The following is a 21,537-nucleotide window of genomic DNA, read 5'->3' as shown; positions in this document are numbered from 1 at the left end:
TTTTTAAATACTGAAGATATGAAAGTGAATTAGGTGTCAAATTAAACTTCTTTTTATGCTTTATCTGATGGGATAAATTGCAGGCTTGATTTTTAAAATCTCAAAATTTTGTAACATTGCTACTTCTATCAACATCCATTACAATACGGAACACCAGCAACATGTCAGCATTCCCTATACCAGTGTAATCTAGCTAGAAATGCCAGAATGGATTTGAGAGCATTTCCATTATAGAAATATAATTATAACACCATAGACCCCATAGATCTCTGATGGCAGAAGGCTCAGATGTGGCAGGGGTCAACCAGAGAGAGGGCAGATTGCCTTCCACCATATTTCCACCAGATTCTGCTGCAATCCTGTTGTTCTGCGGGTATAACTATCCTGAAGATAGACAACAAATGGTGGAGTAACTCAGCAGGTCAGGCAATATCTCGGGAGAAAAGGAGAAGTAACGTTTCGTGTCGAGACCTTTCTTCAGACATGAATAGTTTTGTTCACCACTCTGTCTCAGAGAGTATTTTTATTTCACCAGACAACTATTTTACTTTGTAGCATGCCCAAGGACTGAAAGGAGAAGTCTTTGTGTTTTGTTTCTGTTTGCTGGTTTAATACTGCCTCCTTTAACCCTCTTTGGCTTGTCAAATCTGCAGTCCAAAATCTTATTTTAACTGTCAAGCAAATTTATTAAGTGCTGGAAGATGAAATGTAGCCATGGTACACTGTAGATATTGTTTTAAAAATTAATTACCTCCTCAACTAATAAGGGGAAAATAACCATGAGCCATGATTGTTGCATTAAAATGTAATTTGTATCCTATTTCTTCGCTTCCCAGGAAGATTGAGGAGATTCGGTATGTCAACGGATACTCTCTTGAATTTTTACAGATGTACAGTAGAGATTCATATTCACTGGTTACATCACAGACTGGATTGGCAACTCGAACCCCCAGGATTGAAGATGACTGCTAAAAGTGGTGCACACTGCCCAGTCCATCACAGGTACTGATCTCCCACCATCGAAGAGATCTACAAGAGCCGCTGCCTTAAAAAGGCAGCCAGTATCATCAGAGACTTACACCACACTGGCCATGCTCTCATTTCACTCCTGCCATCGGGAAGTAGGTATAGGAGCCTGAAAGTTGTAATGTCCAGGTTCAGGAGCAGCTTCTTCCCTACAACAATTAGGCTATTAAGCAGTACAATCTCTAAATGGGCTCTGAACTATAGAGACTTGGAGGCATTATTTTTGACTTTGCACTATTATAGTTTATTTAGTTGTCTGTTTTTTTCTATTTTATACTGATCTTTTTTGTTGTTGTTTAATATGGGTTTTTTACAGAGTACTGTGTTTACATATCTGTTGTGCTGTTGCAAGTAAAAATTTCAGCGAGTTAGGTAGTACCTGTGGTGGGTTTGGATAGGCGATGTTTTGGATCGGGACGCCCTTCTTCAAAATGAAGAGAGATCCTGGCCCGATACGTCACCCATCCGTTCATTTCAAAGGTGCTGCCTGATGCGTTGAGTTACTCTAGCACTTTGTCTTTAGCTCAAGATTGCAGCATCTGCAGTTCATTGTGTATTTCATCATGTGTTAGGGTTGCAGTGTTAGGCCAAACCCAGTGTTGAAGCTTCCAGGCACGGAAATCGCTATCAAAACATGGGGGGGACCGGGGGACCGGGGGACCGGGGGGGTCTCAATTTCTTTGCGGCCACACGCGCATGCGCACACTCACACACACATGCGAGGCTTCGGAGGCTTCAACCGTGGGCTCTGTGGAGACCCACTGTCAAAATAAACTTAAGCGAGAGAGATCCCGGTTCCCTCTGCCCATCGGGCGCCGACTCCACGCTGTACCGATTCACCCCCGAGTCAAGCGGCGCGCTAGGCTGGAGGAAAGAGCAAGATGCATGCTAGGCTTCGGCCGTGGGCTTGAATTGGCCCGTTCACGGGGTCTTTCATCGGCCGGCGGAGGCTTCAACATCGGGAGCCTTGATCGCCTCGATGCAGCAGTTTGATTTTAAGCCACGTCCCCCCTGAAACCCCCAGGATTTCCGCCCCTGGAAGCGTCTGGTGAAGAGTGCAAGCCGCTGTCTAACTGAATCACCAGTGATGTCCGGCCACAATGTGAGTAGCCTTGTCTCAGGCCCACATTCTATGGTCCCAGAATTAACATACAAACTACACAGGGAGGTGAAAGGTGGCTATCAGACACCTTTCCACATGAGTCCTCAATGACCACATCAATGGTGATGTTTGTTCTATTTTCAAAACAGTTTCTGTAAGGTCTAAGACCTCAAGGAACAGAAGAATGACTTCTGAATGGCTGGATCCACGTGTTAAAGTGTTTCTAAGGAGAGTTACGCATTTGTTTGCAAGATTTAAGTTTCAACATTAGTTAACATTAGATCCCACAAAATTACAAAAAAATCGATTCAACAACCACAGAATCCCAAATTATCTTCCCCTTTATTAATTCTGGCAGTTCCGCCTTCTTGGAGCTTATTCCTGCTAGTATATAGCTCTGGAGCATTATGTCAGCAGTAAAAACACGAGAGCAATGGTAAAATAGTGGGAAATCAATTATTTTAAATTAAAATGAAGAAAGCTGTCATTGTTTTCCAAATTGAAAAGAATGTGATTAGCAAACATGTCTCATTTTATTTTTGCAATCTGTAACGAGTCTTATTGATAAAGATTACTTGCAGAAAAACACCCCTCAATGCGTAATCTTGGCGTTGCACTGTTAAAGTTCAAATCTCTGCACAGATGGATTTATTTGATCATCCATTTGGTTGTGGATGCTGCCAAGCAAAATGTATGAATTGTACATCAAATGATTTTCTCTAAAAGACAGTCAATTAATCAAGGCTATTTTAAATTCCTACTGTAGAGTGTTAGTCAATTTAAAGTTAATCCCGAGGGAATGCTTCCATTAATGATAAATCACCTCCTTTTCAACGTGAAGCCTGGAAGCCATACACAGAACATGGAAGAAAGGCAGAGCAAAATGTCAACAGGTGAAAATGTAAAATGTTATTATTTTTGTATAAAATGGTACATATATACAGTATCTTTTAAAAATGTTGTCCCTTTGTCTCTAGTATATATTAATAAAGCTTTTTGAGTGTAAAAGTTGGGATTTTATTTTTCAGCTGTACGTTATTTAGACTGTAAGTGACCATATTAGTTGGACCATATTTGCAATATTGTGTACAGTTCTGAGCAACATACATCTGGAAATATGTGGCAGCAGCGGGGAGAGTGCAGAGGAGATTCACCAGCTAGTTGCCAGGAATGGAGGGCTGCAGTTTTATGAAGTGGCTTATTCTCACTGGTACATCAGTGGCTGAGATGTGACCTTACAGCTGTTAATGAAATTAAGATGAGCAAGAATAGGGTAGTTATCAGAATCTGTCAATTCCCACACCAGGGTAGTCTAGAAATAGAGGCCACAGGTTTAAGGTGAGCCTCAATCAATACGAGCCAAGAAGTATTGAGTATAATAAATCAGTGCTCCACTCATTTATGAGAAAACAATGTTTGTGATTCAATTGTAAATGATTATGAATAATTCAATATTGATTGGGACTTGGGGAGGGGGCAGGGGAGAAATGGGAAGGGGAGAATCGAGATGGGGCACAGGGAAGGGGGGGGGGGAGGGGGAAGGGTTGTTTAAATGTTAATTACCTAAAATTGGAGAATTCAATCTTCATACCATTGGGTTGTAAGCTATGAGGTGCTGTTCCTTCAGTTTGCGTGTGGCCTCATTCTGGCAATGGAGGAGATCTAAGAGAGAAAGGTCAGTATGGGAATGGGAAGTGGAGATAAAATAGTTAATAACCTGGAGATCCAGCGGACCCTGGTGGACTGAGTGTAAGGGTTTGGCAAAACGGTCGCCTAGTCTACACTGAGCATCGCCGATGTAATGGAGGCCTATTGGAGAACACCTCATGTAGTGGAAGAGGGGTAGAGGATGTGCATGTGAGCCTCTGTCTCACCTGGAAGGATTGCTGGGGCCCTAGGATACATTAGTATCCCAATCTCAAACAGCTAACTGGAGCGGAGGGTTAAAGCAGAGTCAGCGTCAAATGAAGACAGAACATTTTCATACAGCAATTAAAAAGTCAAAGATAGACACAAAAAGATAGACACAGGCAGCATCTTTGGAGAGAAGGAATGACTGACATTTCAGATCGAGACCCTTCTTCAGTCTCGACCCGATACGTTACCTAATCTTTGCTTTACACCAGCATCTGCAGTTCTTTCCGACACAAATTAAAAAATCCATGCATTTCTTCTGCTTTTCTCTGTTCCTTCATTAATGATTCTATCGCATCTCAATATGAAATCCGAACCAATGAAACAAGCATTGCAATGAGTTAATCCAATGACTCTTTTTGATTAAAGAGCTCCAAAACACTGTTTCAGTTTAGTTTAGTTTAATTTTGGCACTTTACCGAGATACCAGGGAAAGCTTTTTGTTGCATACTATCCAGTCAGTGAAAAGACTATACATGTTTACAATCAAGCCATCCACAGTGTACAGAAATAGAGTAAAGGGTATAACATTCAGTGCAAGATAAAGTCCAATAAAGTCCATTAAAGATAGTTCAAAGCTCTCCAATGAGGTAGATGGAAGGTCAGGACCATTCTCCAGCTGGTTAGAGGACAGTTCAGTTGAGAATAACCTATCCCTGAATCTGGATTCGCTTGCCTATATCCTAACTTGGAACACCTTGTTCACCAACCATCCTTGTGCTTGCTGCTTTTGTGGCATTTTGGTCCCATCAATGCATAAAAACCCTTCATTGTCTCACCCCTTTTTAAATTTGTCATCTGCTTCAGCACTGTAATTGGGGAATGTCAGCATCATTCCAATCCCTTACCCAAAAATGTATTTCACTCAAACTGAGAAAGAAGGCTGATCTATAAAATTATAAGGGCCATAAATAGGGTAGATAGTATCAGACTTATTCTTAGGTTAGGAGAGTCTAACACTGGAGGCATAAGTCTAAGGTGAGAGGAGACAGATTTATAGGGGATCTGTGGGATAGGTTTTTCACACAGAGGGTGATAGATATATGGAACCACCAGAGAAAATGGTAGAGGTATGTACAATTACAACTTTTAAAAGATATTCAGAAAAGTATTAAGAGAGGAAAGGTTTAGACATGACATGGGCCAAATGCAGATAAATGGAATTAGCGTTGATGGGCACCATACTCAGTATGAACTAGTTGGGCTGAAGGGGCTGTTTCCCTGCTGCACTACTCTATATGAGAGTAAATGTGCCTTCAGTTTAAGCATTCTTCCCAGGGGACTGCGGTGAAGCTGGGCGGTGAGGCCTGTCTGGGCCGGAGGAGCCTCAGAGGTGGCGACGATGGGAGGCTCGGCGGCTGCAGTGGAAGATTCGGCGGTGGTAGCGGGAGACTCAGCGGCGGTGAGGCCTCGCGGTCGATGAGTGTGAGGGGGGAGGGGAAGACAATGGGGACCCAGCGTGGGGGGATGGTGGGAGAACAAAGGGAGACCTGGTGTGAGGAATGGGGGGGGGGCACCCTTTCTTTTAAAATATATATATATTTTTTTTTAATTAATTTTTTCCCAAAAACAAAAACAAAACAACACAAAAAAAACAAACAATAATGATAAACATAACTGTGATATTAATACATAGGGATCAGAATTACATTAATAACAAGTATAACCTAAGTAAGAGTCCAGTGTCAAAATACACATTGGGTATAGACCTCCCGATCTCTATGTAAATATAGTTAAGTGTTTAAAAGAGAACTTGTAAAAAAAACAAAAAGATAAAAAGAAAAAAAAGAGAAAAAGAGAAAAAAAGAGAAAAACCAAACCCCCTAAACTAAAAAAAAAGCAAAACAAAATCTGGGCTACAAAGAATTTCAACAATTTAAGTCCCTGTTTGTCGTCAAGTCCGTTCCACTGTATAAAGGTAAAATAATTATTATAACTGTTGGAGAGGGGACAATTTATATTGTGTGAAAATGTTGAATGAAGCTTCCCCAAGTCCTATCAAATTTAACCAAGGGTTCGACAATGTCACCCCTAATTTTTTCGGGGGGACATTCTAGTTTAGAATCCTCTGCCCAGGGTATAAGTTTGTGTTTGTTTGTTCATTTGTTCCGGTGAAGGTGCTGTGCACACGGCAGCCAGCCAACAGTTGCTTGTCTTTTTCATTTTGTTTTCACTTTTAATTTCAAGTTTTTGTGTATCACAATTGTGTGCTGTGACTGTCGGCAGACCAATTTCCCTCCGGGGATGAATAAAGTTTTATCGCATCGTATCGTATTCCTCCCTCTCTGTCTTTATGTCTTGCATTGAAGGCATATAATTTCAGAAGTGGGGCCAAATTGATATTCCCTCGGCTTGCAGATTTCACATATATATAATATTTGCAATAATGTTTTTCATCCACTTTGCAAAATGTGCTTAAAATGATTGTAACTCCCCCAACTAATCTACTCCCCTAGGTTTTATTTCCAGTCACATAAACAACCATATGACCAATGACAGGAAAGGACTCACGAATCATATTTAATGATGAGTCAAGCAAGATTGAAAATGGATTTGCTGTTGGCACACTACATAGTAAAGCGTTGAAACAGTGATAAACTAGAAGCCACTCAGAAAGATCATCAAATAATATATATACTGACTTAATCTAGATTGCAAATTTTCAGGAAAAATATTCATACAAACTTTATTATATCTTTCTGGTATGGATTTTCTTTTGATTCATACAGCATGGAAACAGCCCAACTTGCCCATGCTGATCAAGTTTTATAACTGAGCTAGTCCCATTTGGTTGCTTATCGCCTGATTTCCTCCACACCTTTCCTGCCCATGTGTGTGTCTAAATGTCTTTTAAATATCGCCATTGCACCTGCCGCTACAGTTTTCTCTGGCAGCTTCTGCACCTTTATGGAAACACACTAAGAAATTGCCTCTTGTTTAAATTTTTCTCTTCTCATCATAAACCTATAGTTATTCATGGCTCTATCCTGGGAAAAATGACTCTGCCATTGACCTTATCTATGCCGCACATGATTTTGTACACCTCCTTATGGTCAATCCTCAGTCTCTTGCACTCCTGGAAAAAATAGCTTCAGCCCATCCAATCTCTCCTTATAACAGCTTGGTGAATCTTTCTGCACTTTATCCAGCTTTATGACATCCTTCCTAGAGCAAAGAAACCAGAGCTGCACACAATCCTCCAAATGTGGTCTCACCAACATGTGGTACGGCTGTAGCATGACTCCCTAAATCCTGTACGAAAGATCCTTACCAACGAAGGCAAGCTTGCCAGATGCCTTCTTCACCACCATGTCTCCCAATGTCAACACTTTCAGGGAACTGTGTACCTGGGCCTCTGTTCTACAACACCATCCAGGCTCCTACCATTTACTGTGTAAGTCAAGGTTTGACTTACAAAATTACATAACCTCATACTTTAACAAGTTAAATTCCATCTGCCGTTCCTTGACCGACTTCCCCTATTGATCAGATCCTTCTGTGAACTTTGATAGCTGCCCTCACCATCCACCAGTATGGGTGTCATCTGCAGATTTACTAACCACCTTAATTACTTTGTTATCCAAATCGTTGATTTAGATGAGAAACACATCTCCTTATGTTTGTTCTAAGATTCAAATTGAGTGGCTTGGTCATCCTTCATTCTTATCCTCAACGAATCACTGAAAATATGCCACGTTTTCTTCAATGGCCAATAATGCCAACATTTGACAGACATGACCTTGTTTTAACATCTGGCTTTCAATACAGATGAAATGCTTAGATATTAGTGCGTGGTCATTTAATGATTATCAAGAGCTGCACCAACTAAGTCATACATTTATTCCACATTTGTTTCATTAACAAAGTGCAAAACACAATTCTAGCCATCTTTTATTTATTACTTATAAAATAGGCAGTGAACAAACTCTTTCAATGGCTATTATATATGTAGATAGCATGAGGTCATGCAGTTCAATTCTCCACCTTTGACCTGGACAGGATATGAGTTTGTATGCAACATGCTGTGAATTTCGCACATGTTTTTCTGCATGGATAAGAATTAGGTTTGCCTTGATATTGTAAGAGAGGATAGTATGTTGATTGAAAATATTATTGTGAGGGAACCTATTGTGAGGAGATTATTCATAAATGTGCATTTCAGCTAAACCTTGATTTTACATTCCAGTAATGTGGCAGCTATGTGTACTATACGGAAGTTAGTAGTTCCAACCTTTATCCAGGCTTTAACATTTGATGAAGAGCCTTTTGTATATTAACTCCCCAACACGCTTTTGTCAGTTAGCTTGCAGAGATCAGCAGAGTATGACAATTGAGATAACAAGACTGCATTAATCACTCGGCTTTATATGAATGCAGTGCATCATTAGAAACGAGCTGATACAGAGCCAAGTATAAAATACAAGTCTTCAGCCAAGCAGCAGCACAACTTCATTAAAGACTACATTGATGGCCTTAACCAAATACAGATTCCCACAAGGAGGAAGTAAGTGCATAACTTCCTACACAGACCCGATGTAAAGCCACGGCATTAAAACAACCACACATATTGAAACACTCTGGCAGTTTCCTAGAGCTCCCAGTGAGGGATCTGAACCCTGTGACCTTGGGCATATTATTAAAACCTTTGCTGGAACTTGTCTCCTGAAGGAGAGGCCCAGTAACTACTGGGCATTTCTCTTTTCTTTCATTCCTCAATGAGTCCCTTGCTGAGTGCAAAACGTAGGCTTTGATGTCTATAGCACCCTAATTGGGAGGAAGTCAAGTGTTAGCACTGTCAGCCTGTTAGTTCCATTGCCCCTTTTCCCATCATCCACTTTGAATGGTGTCAAAACATTAAAGTTCACACAAGTCTGCCCAGAGAGCATCAAGTGGTCTGGTTTATGTCACTATTCTGGTACTTGTACATGTAAAATAACTTCCTCCAGTGATTTATAATTCATGCTTGGTAAAGACATAAAAGCTGAAACCATTCATTATCAGTCATCGGAAATTTAGAGACAATTTCTACATTCAATTATATTTTATGTTATCTTTACCCCTTTCCAGACCATTTCCTTTCACAGACTGTTCTGAAGCGAATGGAAAATGAAATGGTAGTGAAATTTTCTCGTCTTACGCTTCGAGATAGAGAGTTTTTTTTTCCCGAGAATCAAATTGAAAGCCTGTAGCTGAGAGGTACTGAAAGCGGTGTGATCATTGTAACCTTTCTTTCTTTCACCTGGGTTGACTGAGAATAGGTTTAGTGAATGCTGCTCCTGCACTGGCATTTGCAAGCAACTTGGGTATAGTGGCCCCATGCAGCATACATCAGCTGTGGCACAAAAGCTGGATAGAACGTGTAAAATCTTCCACTGTGTACACTAAATTATAACAGTTAAGGGCCTGTCCCACTTGCATGCGATTGCATGCGTCTGGCGCAACCAAATGTGGTCGCTTGAGGCGTATGGCCGCGTGGGGCCGGTCCCACTTAGAATCGCGGAGGCGTATGGCGTTGTGCAGAGCTCGTCCCGACATCGTGCGGGGCTCCGAAAATCTTGCACTGTCAGCACGCAGGCGCATTGCGGTCTACGCAGCGTCTTGACGGCATACACAGCGTCTTGACGGCGTACGCAGCATCTTGACGGCGTACGCCTAGCGCGTGACGTTGCCCGATGACGTCATCGCCCGGCGTGGCGTTGCGCGATGACGTCACCGCTCGACACCGTGCGACGCCCAAAGTCAGTCGGCCCGCCTCCTGCCCAGCTGATTGGTTAGTATGACGCAAATGACGTCACGCATGAACTTAGCGCGTATTTAGCACGTACTTACCGTGTACTTAGTGCGAACTTTGCGTGAATTCCGCTTCCGTTTGGTCGCGCCAAACGCATGGAATCGCATGCAAGTGGGACAGGCCCTTTAGGTGGTAATAGTTCAACATTCTTAGATTGATAATAGAGAGAAAGGTAAGCTATGAAGTCAAAGGAATACTGTAAATTAGTTAAAGAGATTAAAAAATTACATATAACATGAAAAATATCTAGAGTCAAACATAAAGTGCTGGACAATCTTGCTTGTATTATAAAGTTGCTAATTTTGGAGAAATATCTGTATCCTTTCATCCTTTCTTATCATGTTCAGAGAACTTCCATAAGACATTTTCAGTGTAGCTGTATATATAATTATCTTTATTCTACTCACTGATATTGATGTCAAAAATTACCTGCATTATATTCACAGCAGTAATAGGTGTAAATCATTTGTCTTTGAATTTGTCAAATAGGCAAACATACTCAAGGTACAATTTAGTGTCTAGAACATAATTATATTGTTGTGCACATTTATCCCACGTTTGCAGCATTCTGTGAAGATTGTGCCTCTTTAACTCTTACTATGCCAAAGTAGATTTAACCTCTCATGTACTCTCATGTTGTTGAATTAAAACCATTTGGTTTTGGATCTTAAGTAGCATTCAGCATATTACTTGCAATAATTGGCCACGTTTAACTGAAGCTGACCGTGAAGTATTACCTACTTCATTCTTAGTTTCTTACTCCATTCTCTGTCTGGACTAACATTTATTGCATGACCATTATCATCAAACAGATTTGCTTTTAAATTCATCCAAGGTAAACACACTACATTGAAACTGTTGCAAATTTTATCTCACTTTCAATATTCTGCTCCATTAACATTGATGGAACCAAATTTTGGATGCAGAACAAAATGTGCAACCCAATTTAAAGCCCATTTAGTGCTTTCAAACTGAGATAAATTCCTCGGCAAATGGCTAGTAACCATGTTGTTTCTGTTTGTGAGAAATTGCCATATGCACATTAGCTGCTGTGCTTCCTACACTACTAAAGTGATAAACTTCAAAAGCACTCCATTGGCTGTGAAGCATTTTGGAACACCCTATGGTCATTAAACGTGTTATGGAAAAACAAGTCTTTATTTTCATCCCATTAATTTTAGTGTGCTGCTCTGCCAGATCACCAGTCAGATGACAGGGGCATAAATGACCTCAGTATTTCTTTCTGGTTGCTAAAATAATATTTAGCTGCAAATCGTACAAGAATCATGTGCCATTTTATGCATGCCCTTCATTATGAATTGTTCCAGATTAGCAATTGCTAGCGACCCATGGTGTCATGGCATAAGAAATGCCTCAGTAATTTCCCAGTTTTCTGAAGTTTGACTGCAACCATGGAACATTTGTACCTCCTCATAATTGTACTGGATCAGTAACAGGCTTATTTTTAAAGTGTTCCATATGTAGCCCGGATGCTCAAGATGAGAGCATGTTGCCTGGAGTGCAACATTGCAACTGGGGGAATGATTGATTGCTAATTAGGTGAAACCTGACCACACCTTGTTACTGGAATTCCAAAACCTAGGGGATCAACATTAGGCATTTCCTTTGTTTCCCTTTGATAATGTTGCAAGATGACTTAGGCTGGATTGTATTTGATTCTTTGTTCAAATATTATATCTTGTGTGGACATTCACTAAAATAAAACAAGGACGAAAGATTTTTGTATGTTTGGCTGCAATAATAGATTATTTGTACCTCCTTTTAATTGTACTGGATCAGGCACAGGTTTCCAGAAGAATGCATGGGACTGACAATATCACTATCAAGTAATATCACCTCCTTATCGAATGAAAAATCGGACCGTACATTGCACTTGAGAACTATAACAGGCAGTGAAGATCTCACTGACGTGCAATGACAATAAAATATATATTATTATTATTATTATTATTATGTGGCCAACTCAATAGACCCGTTTATGATCTACCCCACCTGGAAATATACCAGTAGACCTTTGCAATTTTATTTTGAATAAATCCATGTGATCATCAATAGTGATCCTAGCATGGATAGTCACACAAAACTTAAAGAATTAGTCCAAAAAAATCACCTCACAAATCTGACAAATTTGTGTTGCATGTACTTCGAAACTCTGGAACTTTATTTTAAGTCATTCGAGGTGATGAGACAACAGCTTTACCGTTCGATCAGTTCCGAATGTCCTATATGAACTTTGTTCGGACAGTCTTGTTCCACTGACTGAACATAAAACTACAATCATGTACAGACTGGTAAAGTTCACCTCAAAAGGTCATAAACAGGAAAACCTGTGAAAAGAAATGCGTTTCTACATTCTGGGTGGTCCCACAGAATCAAGAATGCCAGTTCTCTGGGTTCACTGTGGAGGCCAATGTGGGGATCACATACTTCGCCGGGATGGTGTTTGGGATACTTGAAATGTCATGAAGCCCTTCAGTTCATGCTTCCAAGTGCATCCCAAATGCTCCCTCTCCACCTTAAGAGTCGTGGATCAGGGAAAAGTTGGACATTGATGGGGCAGAGAACAGGGACCTTCATTTATTGTGACATCTAGCCTAGAGTTGCTTAATGTGAAGACTGGACCTAGTTTCAAGCTTAGCCGTCAAATGTTTTTGTTTTGCTTTAGGACAGATAACACAAATTTTGATGGGAGTTGCACTTCACCCAAACAAGAAATAAAAAATGATGTGACAGCAGGTTATTTTTGTTTGGATGAAATTTAGTGATATCTTATTAGTATTACAAATGGATTGCAATTCCAGTTAATACAACACGTAAGTAGAAGCATGGAACTGCAGATGCCGGTTTACATAAAAATACTTCAAAAAGAAAAATAAATAACAAATTAAGTTTGATAGTTAAATTAAGGATGCTGTTGAAAGCCAATATGTAAGGAGAAGCAATGCAGAGAAAATCAAAATTCAAACAATTAAGCCTTTCAGCTGTTATGTAGGTATACAATTATATCTAATACCAGTAGTGTGGGAATGTATAATGAGCTGAAGGATGACTTTGGGTCACGATAATGTTTTTCATCATTCAAATCAAACTTTGGATCTTTGTAGGAAACTTTGTAATTTACACCATGTTTTAAGCTTTCTTAAAATGAAGCTAGCTCAGTAATCAAGGAAAACATCTCTCTGGAGGCAGTCAAATGGCTACGGTGAAGCTCTCATAATACAATTTGGATGTGTCAAATCAGTATATAATCATGACTTGTTTGAAATAATCAAACAAGACCAATGGACTGAATTGACATTACCTTACAGAATTCTGTTTGTACAAGCAATAGTTTGTTAAAATAATTTCAGTTTTGAACTAAAATAAGCAGCCTGGTAATTAATTATAGATTCCTGTTATCATTGCCACTCACTAAAAGCAATCTGGTTTAACTAAGCTGTCATAAACAGGATGATGCTTTCCAGTCATGTGCGCTGATCGACTGACAGCTAAGCTTACTTTTGTAATGATGTTGTTATGCAGGGGCACATGCAGTCCATGGTTAAAGTCTGTTAGTATTTAATGAGGTCAATCTCCGGTAAGGAGATACCAAGTCTGGTCTCCATTTATGTTCACTACAGGACACAGAGAGTGTATCTACATGTGCTTATTTCTGACCTGGCGGCAGGTAGTCAAAAAACACAGAGGCTGATTGTATTCCACACTGGAGGGGTTTACGATACGATACGATACGATACGATACGATACGATACGATACGATACGATACGATACGATACGATACGATACGATACGATACGATACGATACGATACGATAGAACTTTATTTATCCCAGGAGGGAAATTAATTTGACACCAGTCATGAAAAAAGTTTGGGTCAGGCTAAAAAAAAGAGGAGGTTTTTATAGTATTGCTTAAGAAGAAATGCAGATGCTGGAAAAATTGAAGGTAGACAAAAATGCTGGAGAAACTCAGCGGGTGAGGCAGCATCTATGGAGAGCAGCAATAGGCAACGTTTCAGGTCGAGACCCTTCTTCAGACCCATAGGCAACGTTTCGGGTCAAGACCCTTCTTCAGACACTGAATAAGGGTCTCGACCCGAGACGTCGCCTATTCCTTCTCTCCATAGATGTTGCCTCACCTGCTGAGTTTCTCCAGCAGGTTTTTATAGTAAGTATCTTTTAAAGTTGTCAAGTAGTGTCTTTATATAAAAAATATGAAGCGGGCTGCTAGCGGGAAAACAACGTTAGAGAATAGAAAGATTAAACGAGAACTTACCGTTTGAAGTTTGATTTTTATTTTATGAGAAGTTGAAGTGAGGGAATACGCGAAGAGCCCGCCAGCCCGCATGCGCGTCAATCTTCAAAGCAACTGTATGAAATCACATACAGGTCTGAAGAAGGGTTTTGGCCCAAAACTTTGCCTATTTCCTTCGCTCCATAGGTGCTGCTGCACCCGCTGAGTTTCTCCAGCTTTTTTATGTACCTTGTATGAAACCACTGACCAGCTGCAGAACTTAAACTAAAGAAAGACTAACAAGACTAGAGTTACCGGATGATCTTTTATGAGAATCAGGGTTGGGAATGGAGGGCACGTATTCCCTCACTTCAACTTCTCATAAATTAAGATCAAACTTCAAACGGTAAGTTTTCGTTTAATCTGAGTGACTACGTGAAGCCTTTAAAGCTCTGTGGTTTCGTGCAGTAACCCAATCTGTGTGTGAAACACTTAAACAGAAAAACCATAAATGGTAGAAAACATGGGTTATTAATACCATGATGCTAACTTGCATATAGGGCCATTGCTCTTAATCGGACCATAGGCCAATTGGCCAATTGGCTTTGAGTTAGACATTAACTCATGCAACTGTTCAGCATTCTATCTACAAATATCCTGACATATTAAACCAAATTTTATAACTTCTGAACATGCACTATGTAAGCCTCATGCTGAATGATGAAAGGGAAATATGCATTCTATTGGCTGCTAACGAGCCATCTGCAATCTCTTGAGAGACTATTAAATAACAATGAAGAAACTATCTTTCATCTCATAGGTACTAGCAAGCTCAGTGTACCTGTATACATAACAACACCCCCAATCTCTGATCTGGTGGGTATGCTGTCAACTCCAAATGTACGGAACCATGCCCGTTTTGCTTTATGAGATAATTCCCATAACAAGCTACCCTAATGCCAGTTATGACCCAGACACCGAGCCAGAGATTGAGTTAAGACTGTGTTCTTTGTGCTGAAATCAGTTGCTAAAAGCATAATCAACTTAAAAGATACTGTTCCCATTAGGAATACAGTAGATGAATATCTGCATAATAATTTACTGATATACATTGCACACTACGATGACTGTAGGCTTTTAGAGCGGTCATATAGAAACCTTGCATAACGTTAGTGAACAGCGGGTGAAAAGCCAATCATTTATTGTCCCACTTATGGAATTATAAAGAATGACAAAACAGCACAAGCAGTGTCAATTGTGCTATCACATAATTGATTCTCTAAGCCCAAACTGAAACAACACAAACCTCTGTTACTTCCATTTAAAATTAACTCACATATCTTGTTCACAAACTTCCCATACAATTGTGGAGAGCTAGCTGCCCGAGGAAAAAGGCTGCACCAGCCATCACTAGTGACTTCGAGTAAATAGGAGCTTCTTCAGCCGCCTTACCATGGCCTGAATGAATAGGCAAAGTTGGCACAATTAAGTTTCATGTTGCCTCATCCTTAATATCGTAAGAGGCATCTACTAAAAAACCCCTAAGTCTTATCAGCTGTAAATTTTGCATGTCATCTAAAACTTGATGACACAATGCCCTTTGATCTGAGTAGGGCAGCATTATCTTTCAACACTGGCTTTGTTATCAAACTCCAAATATATATGTGCCTCTTGTGTATAGACATGGCAAAGTATGCATCTTCAAGATTGATTCTCTGAATCAGCTAAATTGCTGAAAGCCAATCATCCATTTCAAACTGGGTAACCAAACACATGATCAGATTAGCCAAATCCTAACCTGATTTGGCATGCTCCATGTTCCTACAATCTTGAGAAATATCAGAAATATACCCCTTTTGTTCTTGGGCAGACTACTCATCCTCTGTGATATGTCACTGATTCCACTTGGAAACACCGTTCCTCTATTGACCATACGGATGGAAATGTTTTGACTTCTCTAGCTGCGGAAGATGCATTATCTAGTTATTCATTCAATTCGCTGATAACATATAATCAGAACCTTATGACTAGAGCTGAAACACTGTATCCACTTGATGTGGGAATAGGAGTTCCCTGTCAACTCTTGACTATTAGAGTCACCACGAATCCTCAGCATTCTTCCACAGAGTGGAAATTAGCCTAATGCAAGCCTGAACCAGGAATTGCTTCGCAGTCCTCTGACTGAAATCACCTGTCTGAGTCGCCAGTGTGCGCAACACAATCTCTTCGACCAGCCACTCAATCAGGAAAACAGGTATTGAGAGCCTACAGCTTATTATATATACCTTTTTGATTCACAACATGAACCTGCAGGTCAGATAAAATACTATATGCCAGACTGGCTTCCTGATAGTAGCTACCTATCCCAGAGAGGATGGCAGTGATGTTTTCAATGAACTGGCAACTCCACGAACTGAGCAGAAATTTAATCATGTGGTGAGGGAGACTTCAACTACTTCACTCTACTGAGCAGCGTGATAATCTCAATCACAGATGTTGAGGCAGTGCTTCCCTGGTCAATATGACGCATATGGCCAGCCATATGCGTCATAGTTGGAACTTACATAGGTTAGTATGCAAGGCACCCTGGCAATGTCTCTGCATCAACCTGATCTTCTCCAGATACAGTGAAAAGATACTAGACAGCCCATGCTGCCAGTAAATCCAAACCTGGGCTGACAGACTGCTCCATTTCGGAGTTTTACGGAGGTTAATAAAGAGACCTTACCTGCCAGCGTCTCGGAACCCGGGTCGACCAGCTTGTTGGAGCTTCAGCGAAGTTCCATTTACAGACCCTGTCTGACCACATCTTCAGCCCCATGCTTGCCAACAGCTCGTTTCCAGAGCTCAAAAGTGATATTGCCGTGCAAGGCACGCCTGCCAGCATTCCTGAGCCGAATGGGACAGACTACTTCTACGACATACAGGCCTTGCTGGAGCTTTATTGCGCAGGCCACGCTACCAGTTTATTCCCAGCCTGGTTAGACAGGCTGCTCCTTTGACCAGCTGTTCCTATGGAGCCTCAGCAGGACTCACTGGACAGGTCACGTCTGCCATTACTGCAAAAATGTGCAAATTTGGGGTTTAATTCTGGCTTAATGCCATCTTTACGGAAGCAGTTAATTTCGAAATGAGTATTGCACAACAGTGCCATCGCATCCTGCTGTGCTTCCGACAGCTGAACCCCATCCACTGACCTAGCAAAGGCCGTAATACCTGCTGACAATAGATTTCATCTCTCTGCACCTTGTTCTGCCACTGATGTTTTCCCAAATGGTAGCATTGACTTATGGGAACATCCATGGTTTTGCAATTTCCTGGACTGGGATATCTCCCAGCCGTTTCCAGCATAACATCTTCCTTCAGCTGGTGTGATGTTAGATAGCTGATGCTGCTGGCCAACTCCTCTTGTAGTGGCTTGCCCGTCCCCGAGGGAACAGCAAATATAGAGGTAAGAGCAGGCAGCTCTTCCTTATGCGACTCTCGCATATCATGCATTAAAGCATGGGATTCAGGCACATCCTCATAATCAGTCAGCTCCATACTGATCTCCGACACTCCCCTCATCTGAGTGGGCGGAATATTGCAACCCTGAACCAGGTGTTGCCACAGGCATATGGCTCGAACTGCCTGTGCATGCCTCTGTAACACAGAGCATATTTTGTGCCACCATCTGTTCCATCAGATGTTCCAATTGAGACAAACGGCCAATCACATCTGCCATAGATGTGGGGGCAGAATCCTTTTGTCCCGAATCGTCCGACAGGACTTGTCTCACAGACTTGGCTTTGGCTTCAGGAGTCCTTGCTCCCTTCAGGAGCCTCAACGGAGTATTTCAGGAGAGGAAATAGAGCGCAACCCTGAACCAGGTGTTGCTTCCTCAGGCCTCCGGCCCCCATATGACCCGGTCGAGCCGGCATCATAATCGAAGTCACCTCTCTCCGATACTCCCCTCGACAGAGTGGGAGAAATACTGCAACCCTGCCAGGTGTTGCCACAGGCATTTGGCTGGAGCTGCCTGTTAATGCCTCCGGTGCACAGAGCATTTCTCTCAGTAAAGAGCCTGTACAGCGGTCGCTTCCCGGTCCTTAGCCGATAGCTGCTAGATTTAAACGCCAAACGGGACGTCCACGGCGTTCAGCTACCCCAGCCGCACCGGCCGTTGCTATTTTTAGAGCGTGAGCTTCCGCGGCTCCTCAGCGTTCAGCTCTGCCCGCCGCGCAGGCTGTTGCTATTTTTAGAATGGGAGCTCCCGCGGTTCCATAGCGTTGAGCTCTGCCGGCCGTGCCGGCTGTTGCTATTTTTCTTCTTACCTGTCGGAACAGTTTCAAACTGCTCCGACCCCCGCGCCATGCGTCGACGTTTTGCAGGCTGGCGGGCTCTTCACGTAGTCACTCACGTGACTTCGAAATAAAATTGAGGGCAGACCTGATAGAAGTATATACAATTGTATGAGGCATAGATAGGGTAGATGGTCAGAACCCTTTTCCAAGGATGGAAATATCAAATAGGGCATAACATAGTTTAAGGTGAGAGTGACAAAGTTTAAAGTACCTGCCAAGTGCACTTTTTGCTGCATTCTTTCTTTTTCACTCTTGAAATCCCTTGATTTACTTATGTTCAGTATCATTTGGATACAAGCAAAGCTTTTTCACTTTATCTCAGTGCCAATATCAACTAAATAAATAATTCCCTCAAATTCGACGGATGTGCAATAGAATGTATTCTGGCAGGATACATTTCTGGTTGGTTTACTGGCAACTGTTCTACAGAGTGGTGAACCCAGCCCAGTATCTGACAGGCTCGTCACTTCCTGTCATCTAGTCCATCTTCACAGTGTGCACCATCAGCAAGGCTGGAAATATTGTCAAGGCTAACCCGGCCATCCATCTTTGGGAAGCTGGGGGAGGTTGGGGGACACTTTCATAGAGATTGGCTCAACTGTGAAACAGTTTAGTTTACTTTAGAGATACAGCATGGAAACAGGCCCTTCGATCCATTGAGTCCATGCTCAACCATTCACACTAGTTCTAAGTTATCCCACTCTCTGATCAACTCCCTACAAACCAGGGGCAATTTTACAGAGGCCAATTATCCTACAACCACACACGTCTTTGGGATGTGGGAGGAAACGGGAGCATCCGGAAGAAACCCATGCTGTCACAGGGAGAACGTGCAAACTCCACACACTCAGCACCTGAGGACAGGATCGAAGTCTCTTGCACTGTGACGCACCAGCTCTACCAGCTGTGCCACTGTGCTGCCAAAGCAGAATCCATAGCTTTGTTAAAAAGGAAATATTGTATTGTGACTCAAAAAGGATCAACACTCAGGGACTTTGAGAGTAAGCAAGTGAGGCTCAGCTGCAGAAAATCATAGGCAAAGATTTTGTGGTAGTGCAAAATACTGGGAGGTGGTTGTGGTGGAAAAGCTATTAATATTAGTGTCAATCTAATTCCGAAACTCAGCACAGGCACAGAGCACTGATAAGCCTTTAAGCTTGCTAATTTTCCAGCAAAGGAGGATATATTTCCTTATATCATCAGGCATAAAGCAGTGCCACTTTAATATTAGTTAAATTATACAGAACAGCTGTTGAGCAATGCTGTTCTCCAAAGTATAAATTTCAAACAATAAGAATATCACTCTGTACAGCTTGCTGTCCAGGAATGCATCTATTACAGGAACCCTACGAGGTTTGACTAAACGGACCAACGTGTCCTCGTGGGATCTGCACAAAAACCATTGTGAAAGAGGCTTTCCTTTGTGCTGTGGAGCAAAATCCTAAGGTACATTCCCACCAACAGCTTCGGATCATGTCGATCGGTCAGTGGGAACTAAATAAAAAAAACCAAACAAGATCAGTCAGCTTTACCAAAATCAGCATTCCCCAAATTCCAACAGAAATCCACACTAACAGAAACGGTTTCTCCCTGGAAACAAATGAAATGATATATACGTAATACTCTTGAAATGTTTAATTAAGTACGCCGAAAGGTTATTTTCCCACGTCACAGCATAACTTTGATCATTATTACAGATTTCTACACTTGATAAGCAACAGCAGCAGTTTTCTATCCTGTAACTATTGAGGACTAACTGCTTAAGTAACGCATTTGTTGAATAAAAGTAGTCACATAATTTCTGAATCACCTAGAAAATTAAATGAGTATTTTCCAAAGGAATGAAAGTCAATAGTTTGTTGGACAGAAAGTTCCGTGTATTCTAGGTAGGAAGACAAATAAGATGATATACAAGGTTGTGTAGGAAGGAATTATAGATGCTGGATTAAACCGAAGATAGACACAACATGCTGCCTAAAATGCTTTTAATATCTATATACAAGGTTATCATTTTTCCTAAACATTCTAAAAGCTCTGTACTTTCTGTAATCATGAATTCAATTCTGTAATGTTCTTTGTATTCAGTTTTCCACATCCATTTCTAACCTCTTTAGCTGAAGGTCCAGCATTGTACTGATTGTTTACCTGCTTATACTATACTTTTTACATGAAATTTCACCTAAAATGCAATTTATTTGAATATTCAAGAGATGGTCTGAAGATGTATCAAAAAATGCTTATAGAGATGCCTAATGTTTGGTTATCGTAATTCATTTAATTACTTCACAGCTTCTGATAATGTTCAAGCAAAATTAAGGCAGGAAATTGGATAACTATATGAAAATTCAGGATTACATGGCAATCATCCATACAGAACCCTCATTTAATATTTTGAGTTTGTATCTATAACATTCAGATCATTGATAAATATTTCTATAGATATAGAAATCATAAGCAAGGCAATAAACCAACTTCCAGGCTTCAGTTTTGCTATATAAAAGAGAATAGGTATATGCTCCTAGCAACATTTTATTTCTTAAGTTATACCACTGAAAATAGATTAACATTATTTACCTAATTTTTCGGTATGAAACCTTCCAGTTTGAAAACTAGGTGCCTCTTTTACTAATATAATTACATCCATGGCTTTCAAAGCAAAATGGTCATTTTACGAAAGCAAAGACTGCAGATGCTTGGAATCTGAAACAGATAAATGCAGGAAGTACCAAACAGGTTAGGGCGGCACAGTTGCTGCCTCAGCTCCAGTGATCCATGTTCAATTCTAACACCATAGAAACATAGAAAATAGGTGCAGGAGGAGGCCATTCAGCCCTTCGAGCCAGCACCGCCATTCATTGTGATCATGGCTGATTGTCCCCAATCAATAACCCGTGCCTGCCTTCTCCCCATATCCCTTGATTCCACTAGCCCCTAGAGCTCTATCTAACTCTCTCTTAAATCCATCCAGTGACTTGGCCTCCACTGCCGACTGTGTGGAGTTGCTCCTTCTCCCTGTGACTGCCGAGGTTTCCTCTGGATGTGTGGGCAGGTAGATTAATGGCCCCCATGGTTGGGGGGGGGGGGGGAAGTTGATTGAAATGTGGGC

Source organism: Amblyraja radiata, chromosome 5, assembly GCF_010909765.2.
Source record: "Amblyraja radiata isolate CabotCenter1 chromosome 5, sAmbRad1.1.pri, whole genome shotgun sequence".
NCBI lineage: Eukaryota > Metazoa > Chordata > Chondrichthyes > Rajiformes > Rajidae > Amblyraja > Amblyraja radiata.
The sequence above is the reverse complement of the archived record's forward strand: the minus strand, read 5'-3'. Positions refer to the sequence as shown.